At 35.3% G+C, this 13,407-nt stretch overlaps 1 protein-coding gene and 1 pseudogene across 1 annotated transcript in view; both read right to left on the bottom strand.

Moving 5' to 3' along the window:
• LOC145269200 (uncharacterized) overlaps positions 1 to 13,407 on the bottom strand; it is a 72,655-nt gene that overhangs the window by 21,533 nt on the left and 37,715 nt on the right. The window lies entirely within an intron of this gene.
• LOC145269751 (epithelial splicing regulatory protein 1-like) lies at positions 3,075 to 6,330 on the bottom strand (annotated as a pseudogene).

Here is a 13,407-nt window from a genome sequence, read left to right as displayed (position 1 = left end):
AAAAGCAATTAAATTAATAAATACTTACTTTTTGTTTGGCAATCTGTTTTTAAACAAAGAAACGATTATAAGATGAGTTAATTTAAACGAGACGAGTTTGACGGGTGGAAGTCAACATTTTAAGATGGCGACCGGAAAAGCAAGTTCGCAGAAAATTAAAAAAATTTTTTTATTTTATTGTGATTTCATTTTTTTTTTCCATCATGTTAAATTAAATTTCAATTTCATTTTTTATTGTGCTTGTATGTGTTTCATTGGTTTATTATTTCATTTTTTTTTTTTTTTGCGTTGTGTTAAATTACAAAATATTCTCTTATTTTTAAAAATTATTAGCGATCACGCAATCACGCATATTAACTTACTAGAGCAATTACCACGCCATAGGAAAAGATAATGAAAGTCAATTGCCCTTTTATTTATTTATTTATTTATTTAACCTGGGCAGAATTAAAGACAAGGTCGGTGTTTAATGTAGGGAAATCCAGCTCCCCGAAACGGTGGGTGCACTCTGGATAAAACAAAAATAATTGTCTCGGTTCTGAAGAATTTCTCCTCCACTAACCGAGAAAAAAAGTGATGTGCAGCAATTGCAGCAATGCAGCGCAGCATCAATCAGCATCCTAACAGATACTACACTTTGATCTTGACCCGAAAGCCAATAACTCTTTTTTCTATTTATTTATTTGAAAATTTCGGTTTTGTGCACACAGATTCAAAAAAAGTTGTCAAAAAACAAATATATAACAAATAAATGTTATCAAAGGCAAGATAAGTTACTTTTAACTGGATATATTTTTCGTGTTTTTATTCAAAAAAGATGTTATAAATAATAAACTAGACAAATTTCGCTCATTATATGTTACCGTGACATAAGTTGACATATATTCGGTGTTATTTTTTAATAGTATTTTGTCTAGTTTATTATTTATAACACTTTTTCCCAAACTTACCATGTTAAAGAGTGTTGGGCGCCATTTTGAATTTTCCAATACATCGGTAAACACTGCATGTTCTTCGAGTTGAATAAACATGTTACATTGAATAAAAAAAAAAAAAAATGTATCCAGTTTGGTAGAAAATAACTTATCTTGTCTTTGATAATATTTATTTGTTATGTATTTGTTTTTTTGACAATTGTTTCAAATCTATGTGTACAGTAATACAAACCCGAAAATTTTTACCAGATTTCCAGCTTAACATTTTCCTTTAAAATGACGAGCTTTTCTGTTTTGGGATATGCTGAAAACGAATATCGCATTTAAATTTTATAAATAAGCGATCCGCAGAAAATTGAAATAATTATTTTGTACTTATGCATGACAGTTACATGGCCTTCGGGACAAGATCAAAGTGTAGTATCTGTTCTCCAGATGCTGCACTTCTATTTCTTGTTCTCTTTCGGTGGAGGAGAAATCTTTCACAACTGAGCCAATTTTTATTTTTGTACCTTTTCTCCACATTAAAAAATGACCCTGGTGTCTAACTCTGTCCCGTGGGGAGGCATAGTAAATAGGTACATGAGGCGAATAGAACCGGCGAGTAATGTCGCTTGTCAGGGGTCGATAACTCTTCCTTTTCTAAAAGTTTGTGCAAACTAAAATTATATTTTGATATATTTTATACAATCTTTCTGTACAAAAAAATAAAAAAAATTGTTGAACCTCTATAAATGTTTCATGTTTTTTTAATTATATTTTGCTACATTTTTATACAACCTTACTAAAAAAAAATAATTCTAAAAACAATGTATAAATTTTGCATGTTTTTGATTATATTTTGCTACATTTCTATACAACCTTACCGAAAAAAATTCTAAAAACAATCAATAAATGTTTCATGTTTTCAATTATATTTTGCTACATTTTTATACAACCTTACCAAAAAAAAAATTCTAAAAACAATCTATAAATGTTTCATGTTTTTAATTATATTTTGCAACATTTTTATACAACCTTACCGAGAAAAATATTCTAAAAACAATCTATAAAGGTGTAGCGTCTACCCCAAAACTAAAATTTGACGGAGACTTTTGAATTGTCACCGTTTCTGGAGAGCTCTAAAAAAGAGGACAAAAAAAAACCGTGGCGCCAAATTCGAGTGCCCTCTCTTCCTCTTTCGCTCGCTGACCCTTGAGGAGTTAACACGCGTTACTGCTGTGTCTGTCACATGTGCGTGACACGCGCTATGCCAGTTCTCATAATGAAACCAAAAAAACATTCTTCTTACCTTTCCACGCCACTTTTCACTCGAACGGCTATCCCAAAGAAAAATATTTAATTTATCTTTTCTCTTCGACTTTACGCCAAAAAAGAGAACATTTACCCAGTCAGTCAAGATTTCTTTATTTTCTACGGACACAAAAGAAACCACATGAGTGTGATACACAAAAGGGTAAATAAAATTACACTTCTTTTAATAAGCCAAGTCTGACTATTTATTTTCATTAATTTTTCTGAATATTTGTTTTTTATTAATGTTTATGAAAAATTATTTTAAAGGAGCTGTTCGTCGTTTTGCCCGGCGAGCAACTCACTTCAAATGTTTCATGATTTTAATTATATTTTGCTACATTTTTATACAAGCTTACCGAAAAAACAATTTCTAACAGCAATCTATAAATGTTTCATGATTTTAATTATATTTTACTACATTTTTATACACCCTTACCTAGAAAAATATTCTAAAAACAATCTATAAATGTTTTATGATTTTAATTATATTTTGCTACATTTTTATACAACCTTACGGAAAAAAAAAAAATTCTAAAAACTATTTATAAATATTTTGTGTTTTTATCATATTTATTAGTTTTATTTTCAGTTATGAATCACTAGCAGTGTCAGAAGTCGCCATTACAAACTAGTGAATAAACATTTAATGTAATTTCAAACCCTAATTTTTTTTTCAATAAAATGAGCAAAGACCAAATTTTAAAATAACGAAAGGTTTAATCGAAAAAAAATACAATATTTTTTCATTGTTTTTTCTTTAAAAAAGATTTCTCGAAATTCAACAAATTTTAACTTAATCCAAATCTAATAAATATATATATAAATTCCAAAAACTCACTTACCTATATGAAAAAAATACTAAACAATTGGTGCTTCCATTCTTCATTCATAAGAATTGTCCATATTTATATTTCATATTCCATGTATTTTTTGAATAAAAGGATTTTTTAAAGCAAGGGTCTCAGAAAACTGCATTTCGCAGCTCGTTATCCACCATTAGCCAAAGCGCGTTTCTTCGATTTTTCAAGTTGTCAAATAAGGAGGCCTCAAAGGGACATAAATAATTATTTCCAAAACGTAAAAGAAAAAACACATTAGACCAAATACATTTCAAAAGTAATCTCGATAGTAACTATATGCAGAACCAAACATTTGCTTTATCTCCCCTTTGTAATTTATTAGATATTTGAACTCAATAAAGTTGGTCGATATGGGTTACCGTATGTAAAAAAATTATCATATTTCACTCATCAGTTTTTGCCGATTAAACGCAAATCACTTGATGAATTTTCGATTTTTTTCTTCTATCAAAGAAATAAATGAGTTTCTGATTTAATATATTTTATTTCGTATTTTGATTCGTACGCCTTGTTTTTTAATTCAATTATAAGGGTGAAGTATAGTGTACCGACTTAATATATTTTATTTCGTATTTTGATTCGTATGCCATGTGAAAAGGCAGTTCTGTACGTGAAGGCACAGTTAACAACCGTCATTTATGCTGCTGCGCCTGCGCGTAGCATAAACGGAAGCTGTAAAATGGCGGAAAGTAGTTCGTGGGTTCAGGAGTTAATACCATGCAAACGGTAAATTTACCCCTGGTTTGATTATCGGATTCATTGTCAGCGACCTCGATTACCCCTAAAAAAACAAATTAGAGTGGTCAGTGTTCTGTTGTAAATAATCTGAATATTTACCTAAAATAATTGCTTTCTTTGATAATACGTGTTTTCTTTCTTTTATTTTTGTTTCGTAATAACACAAAAAGTGTTAAAACTAGAGTATTTTTTTAAATAAATACATGTTTTCGTTTTTCATGTCTTGACTCCGTGATCAAGTTTATTTTTTTAAAACAAGAGCTAAAAATATTTTTTTAAATATTATGGGGATGCATAGTCACTTTTAAAAACAATATCTCCTTCAAGAACGATCATAAAATGTGTTTTCAATCAGTATTTATTCAATAAGGAACCAGTTTTCCTACCTAGCAAAAAAGGGGGGGGGGGAATTTTTCGGGTACGAGTTTTCCGAGTACAGGTTTTCCGAGTATGAGTTTTCCTGGGACAAGTTTCCGAGCACCAATTTTCACATAGTCTTTAAAAACAAAAAACAAAAAGGCACTTCTATTATTGGTTGTTCTGTGAACCTCAAATATAAACAAATGTCTTTGAGAAAAAAAAAATATATAATAACGCAACAAGTAACACAAAAATATAAAAATTAAAACATTTTTTCTATAAAAAAATTGTATGAAAATGTAATTGTTGGAAAACTTATTTATAAGTCAATTGAAATAAAAATGTAAAATTTTGACAATATATTCAGTCTCTCAACTGTCAATGTGGTTTAGTTCGTTTATATTTATATTGTGTCCAAGGTTAGGTGACAGGAATAAGAAGTCGTCCGATTGGCCGAACCAACTGAACGTGGCACGGTATTCTGTTTATATGGAGTGCTGTAGCTGGTGGAGATCCCTTTGCCGTGCATATAATTCTTGTACTCAGCACTTTTGAAACAACTCCCGTTATCTAACTGAACTTGGCTGGGCATGCCAAATATAGAAAACACCTGGGAGCAAGATTGCAGTACACTCTGGGTACTTGTGTCTTTACAAGTATATACAAATGGGAAGCGGCTGTATTCATCAACTAGGATCAAGTAAAGAATAGATACCCTGTAGCAAACAAGTCAATATAAATAAGTTTATAAGTCAATTTAAATAAAAATGTAAAATTTTGACAATATATTCAGTCTCTCAACTGTCAATGTGGTTTAGTTTGTTTATATTTATATTGTGTCCAAAGTTAGGTGACAGGACGAACAAAATTCACTCGAGGGCCAGAGGTTGGCGACCCCTGGTTTATAGCAATAGCTTTCACTAACGTCGAAAAATGACCTGTCGCACTTCAGCCATTGTACTTTTGAACAGTTCAACGTAACAGGTTCCTATGATTTCTCTGTGCTTCTTCAATGCTTTCTTGGCCTCATCTTCAGATACAAACAGTACAAAGGCATCACCGGTGGATCGGCCTTCCAGATAATAGACAAACAAAATACCGTCTTCGCCATCAAGAACTTGACAACCATTTGGTTCACGACTGAAAAACTCCAACACTTGTTGGGCAGGAGCAGTAAATTGCAGACCACGCATTCGGATGATCACTTGTCCACCTCGGGAGAGAAAAGCTTGAGCTTCCAAATTGCTTCCTCCAGCAACATTGAGAAAGTCCTTTCCCGTTGCTTTGCTGTCCGATATGATGTTTCTGTCTTTTCAGCACCAGATCACGAGGTTCTTCATTCTCAAACCAAATCAATGCCTCTCCATTATGGCGACCATGTTGACTTAGACAGAGGGCTACACCACCCCTCATAATATTTAGACCTTTAAAAAATCTCGCAATCTCTTGATCCGATGATGGCCATGGAAGACCATGTGCTCTGACTACAGAATTATCTTCAACTCTGTCGTTTTTACTACAAATTCCTGGTTCCAAACGATCTTTTACGTGTTCTAGTGATCCAAATAGATGACCCCTTGCAACCATTCTATGAGGAATGCTTGGCTAATTCTTGGCACTGTCGAACTCCATATTCCACAGATTCGTCAGCTTTCAGACCGAGGAATTCCAACATTGTCTTTATATTACCAGCTTCTGTCTTGTAAAAATTTTTTGAATTCCTTCCTTAACTCATAAAAACTGTGCATGTATTTTGGCAACGTGATGTTCTCCTTGCTAGCTTCCGGGTGCAGACATTGTCATAAGTGTGCCTGTCCGTCAGTGCAAATGGTAAAAGATTTACCTCCATGATCCGGGTGAACACCCTTTGCAGATAGAAACCGGTCCAGCTCGTCGAGAACATGTTCTAGAGTTTTTAATAACTTCCTCCTCCAATCCGGTTTGTGTCTTACAATCTTTGGTAAGAATTGTTTCAGAGATTTCATTTGGTTGTGGTTCGATGTAGTGATGTTGTAAAGCGATCACCTTGCTATTAGCAACATCAAACAACAAGTAAACCAAAAGTACTATTTGTTCCTCGTCGACGCCAATTTTTACCGGTTGTTGCACAGAAAAAAAGCAAGTAAATGAGACGAGGCCATCGTGCATGATAAGAATCGTGTGATGATATTCGTAGATGTTAACGTTTTAGTAAGTAAAAAAGTAAATAATAAAAACACCAATGTACCTCGTCCAAACGTTCCGTGTTTTACTAGTGAAAAGTGAGACCAATGATTTGTACTGCGTCTCCATGTGCCACATTAACCGTCTTTGAATAAGAAGTCGTCCGATTGGCCAAACCAGTTGAACGTAGCACGGTATTGTGTTTCGTATGGAGTGCTGTAGCTGGTGGAGATCCCTTTGCCGTGCATATAATTCTTGTACTCAGCACTCTTGAAACAACTCCCGTTATCTGAATAAACTTGGCTGGGCATGCCAAATATAGAAAACACGTGGGAGAAAGATTGCAGTACACTCTGGGTACTTGTGTCTTTACAAGGATATACAAATGGGAAGCAGCTGTATTCATCAACTAGGACCAAGTAAAGAATAGATACCCTGTAGCAGACACCGCCGCCTGGCGGTGACAAGCGCACAATTCAACTAACACCGGTGATTCGACCGTGACATTGGCACAAGCACATGGTGTCGGTTGTTTGTAAACACGTCAAATAGCAAACATGCTCGAATATTCGCCAACAATTTTTTTTTTAAATATATTTACAAAACTTTTGAAGATTTAAAAGAAAAAAAAATATAGTTACAAAACATTTTTTTTAAGTAAGTAACAAAACGAACGTATTTAAATAAAAGATATTTAAATAAATGGGTGTCTCTTTCTGTTTCAGATTTTTTCGACCAAAATTGCTTTTTATGGGGGGGGGGGTCTGTGTGCATTTTTAAGACAATTTATTATTTTTTTTAATTACATTTTCACCCCAAACAAGGCACATTGCCACTATGGTGTAGGGGCTACTATCAGGGGCAGCAACTACTGGGGTACTATGTTGGGATTTGGGCAGCAAGATGTCGGTTCACATTACACTTGAACTTCTGCATGCCAGTACAGTTGGGGAAGCAGTGGCCTGTGATGGAATTCCAGAGTTTAATTAATCATTAAAACATTAACCTCAGCGACAATTAATATATTTTTAAAATAATATTTTTAAATATTAAATTTTGACGAATATTCGTGAGCAAGATTTTAAAACAATAAAAGATATTTAAATAAATGGGTGTCTTTCTGGGTGCGTTTTTAATATATTTACAGAACTTTTTAATAACTGTTTTATTCTTTTAACAAACAAAAATAGAACTTTTATAATGACATATATGTTAGGGACTGTTTTTCAAACATCGAAATTTTCAAATTAAAGTTAGTTTTATTAAAAAAAAAAAAAAAAAAAAAAGACGAGGTGTTTTTTTTTTCAATTAAATTATAAACTTTATTTGAACTTTGAACAAACTTTTACAGACATAAAAAATAGACTTTATAGATATTTTATAATAATTTTTTAAAAATATATTTAACAAAAAGTGTTTTTTTTTTATAATTTCATTGTTGAATAAAATTTAAAAGTAATAAATGGTGAAAAAAAAAAAATATCTCGAAAAGAAAAAAAACACTTCGTCTTTTTTTTTTTTTAAATAAAACTTTAATTTTAAAATTTCGATGTTTGAGAAACAGTCCATAATATATATTTCATTATAAAATTTCTATTTTTGTTTGATAAAAAGAATAAAACAGTTAATAAATACAAAAATAAAAAAAAAACAGCCCATTAAGTTAAAATAAAGACTGTTTGAATAAAACTTATATAAAAAAAAAAAGGTTCATTCTATACGGTTTGGGCCATTTTATTTTTCTTTTTTTTTTCTCAGTACTTTTTTAATACAATTCAATATTTATTTAAAGTGCGATGTATGTCGGTGGTCAGTGAAGGAGAAATCCTTCTAGGCCGAGGCAATTTTTATGCATAATAAAATCACAAGTATAAACAATCGAGATTTAAAAATATATTATTTTATTCACATATCTTTTTATAACTTTTATTTTTATAAAGATGAATTCTAGATAGAAATCGTTTTATAATTTTTTATTTTTATTTAAAAAAAAACGCACTCAGAAAGACACCCATTTATTTAAATACATTTTATTTAAAAAAAAAAATCTTGCTCGCGAATATTCATCAAAATTTTATGTTTAAAATTATTTTAAAAATATATTAATTGTCGCTGAAGTTAATGTTTTAAAGAATAATTAAATAAATAAATAAATAAATATTGAACTGTGTTAAAAACGCACACAGACCCCCCCCTAAACACAAACACACACACACACACACACACACACACACGGTACATAAAAATCAATCTTGGTCGAAACAGAAAGACACCCATTTATTTAAATATCTTTTATTTATTAAATACGTTCGTTTTGTTAAAAAAAAAAATGGGTAAATTTTCAGATTCGGTCCACCCACCTCCACAATTTTCTTTTAAATGACGACTTTTAAAGATTTTCGACTATGTTGAATACGAATATCGCATTGAAATTTTGCAGAAATAAGTAGTTATCGAGATATAAAAAGTTGTATTATGCATTGTGTTCTTCGGCGGCCATTTTTGTTACGCGCGAACTCTGGAATTGACCCTCCCCCTACCACGTACCGGAAAAATCCACTGCTTTGAAAGTAACAACCCCTCCACCCACCACCACAAAAAAAAAAAAAAAAAAAAAACTGGGGGAAAAAAAAACTAAAAATTTTTTTGAAAACAAATAAATTTAATGACTTTTAAGGGGGCTCTTTTTCGAGTTATGAAGTTCTACTTTTCTGAAACTGAGAACACTAACAGTGATTTTTCCGGTACATGGTAGGGGGAGGGCCGAGGGGCAATTCCAGAAATGTGTTTCCGGTAGGCGACAGTCTCAGTAGATTTGTTTATGGCGCGCGTTCGTGCGTAACAAAAATGGCCGTCGAAGAACACAATGCATAATACAACTTTTTATATCTCGATAACTACTTATTTCTGCAAAATTTCAATGCGATATTCGTATTCAGCATAGTCGAAAATCCTTAAAAGTCGTCATTTAAAAGAAAATTGTGGAGGTGAACCTAATCTGAAAAAATACCAAAAAGTGTTTCGTAAATATATTTTCTTTTCACTCTTCAAAAGTTTTGTAAATATATTCAAAAAAAAAAAAAAAAAATTGCTGGCGAATATTCGAGCATGTTTGCTACTTGACGTGTTTAGAAACAACCGACGCTCACTGCTTGTGCCAATGTCAAGGTCGAATCACCGGTGTTAGTTGAAATGTGGGCTTGTCACCGCCAGGTGGCGGCGTCTGCTACAGGGTATCTATTCTTTACTTGATCCATCAACGAATACCAACATATACTTATTTGAGGTAGATGAAGGTAGGGGTCCTTGAAAATTGAGGTTCAACCTCTCGAAAGGTTGAGTTGATTTGATTAAATGCCCATCAACAGGGCGGAAAAATCTTGGTTTGCACTCGTTGCAAACAATACAGTCCTTTGTCATTTGCCGAATATCCTCAAGAGAGTAAGGGAGGTTTCTACTCCTTATGAAGACCATCATCCTTGTAATCCCAGGATGGCACAAGGATCGATGCAAATTGAGGAGGTTGTTGTAGCGCAAGAAGCACGTGTCAATGCGTCAGCGACAAGATTATTCTCAACAGATCGATAGATAATGTCGAAATTGAAGCATGAAAGCTCCAATCTTCAACAGAGTTATTTATCTTTTTTTATTCGACTACGGTGATTTTGGTCGTAAACAAATTTTACTGATTTCTGATCAGTGATAAGTTTGAAGTGCCTCCCCAAGAGGTAATGGCACCAATATCTAACTGCTTCTATAATGGCAGCCGCTTCCTTTTTAACAGCTGGATGGTTTAGTTTGGAACCATGTAGAGTTTGTGAGAAAAAAAAAAACTTGTCTACCATTTTAATTGAGGACTCCAGAAAGAGCACAATCAGAGACATCAGTCGCCAACTGAAGGGGAGCATTCTTGTCGTTATTTTTTATTACAGCTGATTCAATATCAAGCTTTAGACTGTCAAATGCATTCCAAGCTCTAGATTAAGGGGAAATAAGTTGGTTCAGCACTCATAGACACGGGGTGTTCCCGGTCTATAGTTAGTGCACATCACTGTCAGATGTGGCGGGGGCAACCAGTCGGTATTATGATGATCAATGGCTTGTCCCGAGCATGTTGTGGGGACGGGGCAGTCACGATTTGTACTGAGAAGGGTGACACAGCCAAAATGGACGTTCTGGTGATGCAAGAAAAACCCCTTGGCTATGACATGTTGATTGGAATTGATGCAATACGAGCACTAGGAGGCGTCATAATCACAGTGACTGGAGTTGTAATGCTAATGCTTGGAGAAGGGATAGAAGTCTGTGCAGCCATGTCTATTGAAGAAAAGGACTTCTGTGCTATGTTTGATGACAACGAAAAGGCAAAGGCATGGACTGCAAATGTACTATGAACCAGGCACCAGATCGGCTGTGCAACACCATTCCAGAGTATGCAGTTTCCACAAAGAATAGGGCTACATATGAAGAAGAACTTCAGATGTGGATTGATAACGGATGGTTAATACCATACCCACAGGAACGTCTGGGACCACCCAAAGGATTAATTCCACTCATGGTTGTTGAACAACCTACTAAAGACAAAATTCAGCCCATAATGGATTACCAAGAATTGAATCAACATGTTGATGCTTTCACTGGAAACGCAGATGTGTGCGCTGCTAAACTAAGAGAGTGGCGTCAGAAAGGGAGTAATGTAGCACTGCTGGATTTAAAGAGAGCCTACCTGCAGATATGTGTCCATGAGTCATTATGGCCATTTCAGACAGTGATAATCAAGGGAAAACGATATTGTTTGACACGTTTAGGCCAAAACCTAAACGTAGCACCCTTAATAATGACAACTATTATTAAAACTTTTGATGCAGGATGAGATCACAGCTAAAGCTGCTTCAGCTTATATTGACGACATCTACGTTAATGAGGATATAATGCCTGCAGATGTGGTTTGAATAAAACTGGAATCGTTTGGGTTAATAAGCAAAGACCCTAAGCGCCTAAAGAATCAGGTGCCCGTGTTGGGGCTAGGGGTCTGGGAGGAGGGTAATACTTTGCGATGGAAACGAGGGAGCGTGATTCCAGAGTTACCCAGTATATTGACAAGACGTATTGTGTTTTCTATTTGCGGTAAATTAGTAGGACATCTACCTGTCTGTGGATGGCTCCGATCGGCAACAGGAGTGTTAAAAAGACGAGTAACTGCAGTAACCAAAGGATGGGACGACATGGTGGATGATGATTCTCTCCAGCAAATGATGGCTGAAATGTTGTCCAGAGTACATAGGAACGACCCTGCCTGGGGTGAGTAGCAAGTATCTGGAAACAAACTGAATGCATGGGTTGACGCAAGTTCACTGGCTACACGTGTTGTGTTGGAACAATTGGGTGCTGTTGTGGAAGATGCGTGCTGGCTTCGTCCAAAAAATGATGCCCAGCATATAAATTTGGCAGAACTTGATGCCATATTAAAAGGGATTAATCTTGCATTGCAATGGCAGGCTAAGGTTGTGCATCTCCACACTGACTCGTTGTGTGTTTATACTGGTTGAGCGACACCTTGACTGGAAAGGCTCAAGTTAAGACTAGAGCTGCAAGTGAGATGTTAGTACGAAGGAGACTGGCAATAATAAAGTGTCTAGTTGACGAATACAGCTTGCAGGTGGATATTACCTTAGATTCGTTGATGCAGAATTTGGCTGATAGCTTGACTAGAGTACCAAAGAGGTGGATTGATGCAATGAGGCAGGGATCTGATCCTCCACAACAGACATGCGCGACCATAACAGATCAATTAACACTTGACCAGATCTGTACAATACATCAGCAGAGTGGACATCCCGGAATTTGGAGGACAACATATTTTGTCTGAAGAGTGTGTCCTTCAACTACAAGAGCATCAATCAAGGCAGCTATACGCTCATGTGCAGAGTGTAAGCGAATTGATCCAGCACCGTCCCAATGGCAAAAAGGGAAGCTTGAGGTGGAGGACAACTGGTATCGAGTAGGAATGGATGTAAAGCATTATGAGTGCAAGCATTTTTTGACCGTGACAGATTGTGGCCCAACACGTTTCACAATATGGCGCCTGTTGACACTACAGGATGCATCTAACATTATACGACAGTTGAGAGCTGTATTTTTTTAACGTGATGCTCCGCTTGAAATTCTGGCTGATAACGCCACTACGTTTCTATGTCAAGAATTTCAAAAATTCATGCAGGAATGGGGGATTTGAATGCGTTACCGATGTGCATATTTTCCTGAAGGTAATGGTACAGTGGAGCGGTGTCACCGCACCATTAAAATAATTGCAGCCAGGACACAGTGTTCTATTCCAGAAGATGTGTACTGGTATAATGTGACACCAAAGGACGATGCAAAACCAGAAACTGCACCAACTAATGGGATTTACTGCTATGAACAGCGTATAAAAGGAATTGATGTCACACCATCAGTGTCAATACAGCATATCAAGTGGGAGACCGTGTTTCGGTAAAACCCTCAAATGCTGGGTGCACTGTAAAATTTTGCAGAGGAAAAATAGATAAAATCATAAGTCCTCAGACCATGTTGATTGATGGTGTATCACGTCATGTAAAAGATATCCACTCCTGTTATACCTCTTCTGATTCTGAGGATAATGAGGAAGATCACATACAGTTCAGGGATGATCCTGATAGCCTACTGCCCCTGAGCATAGAAACACGACCTACAGAACCAAATGAGGGAATGATGGAACATACTAGTGGCAATAGTGATGAGGACGATGGACATGAGGAAGTAATACCACCAGTTCCTCATCAAGGTACCCGAGAAAGATGAATACTGCCCACCCTCCGTGATTGTGAAACACCACCTAAAGCACCACGAGAGGGGATGATGGAACCGAGGAAGTGATGCCTCCGAATCTTCGAAGGAGTACCTGACAAAGACGGCTACTGCTCCCTTGCCCTGATTGTGAAACACCACATAGGGAACCACGAGAGGGGATAATGGAACAGACTGGTAGCAATAACGGTGGTAATGAAGAAGATGGCAATGAGGAAGTGCTGCCC

Source organism: Euprymna scolopes, chromosome 45 (assembly GCF_053919585.1).
Source record: "Euprymna scolopes isolate OS-2025 chromosome 45, ASM5391958v1, whole genome shotgun sequence".
NCBI lineage: Eukaryota > Metazoa > Mollusca > Cephalopoda > Sepiida > Sepiolidae > Euprymna > Euprymna scolopes.
This window is presented reverse-complemented; position numbering and strand designations above follow the sequence as displayed.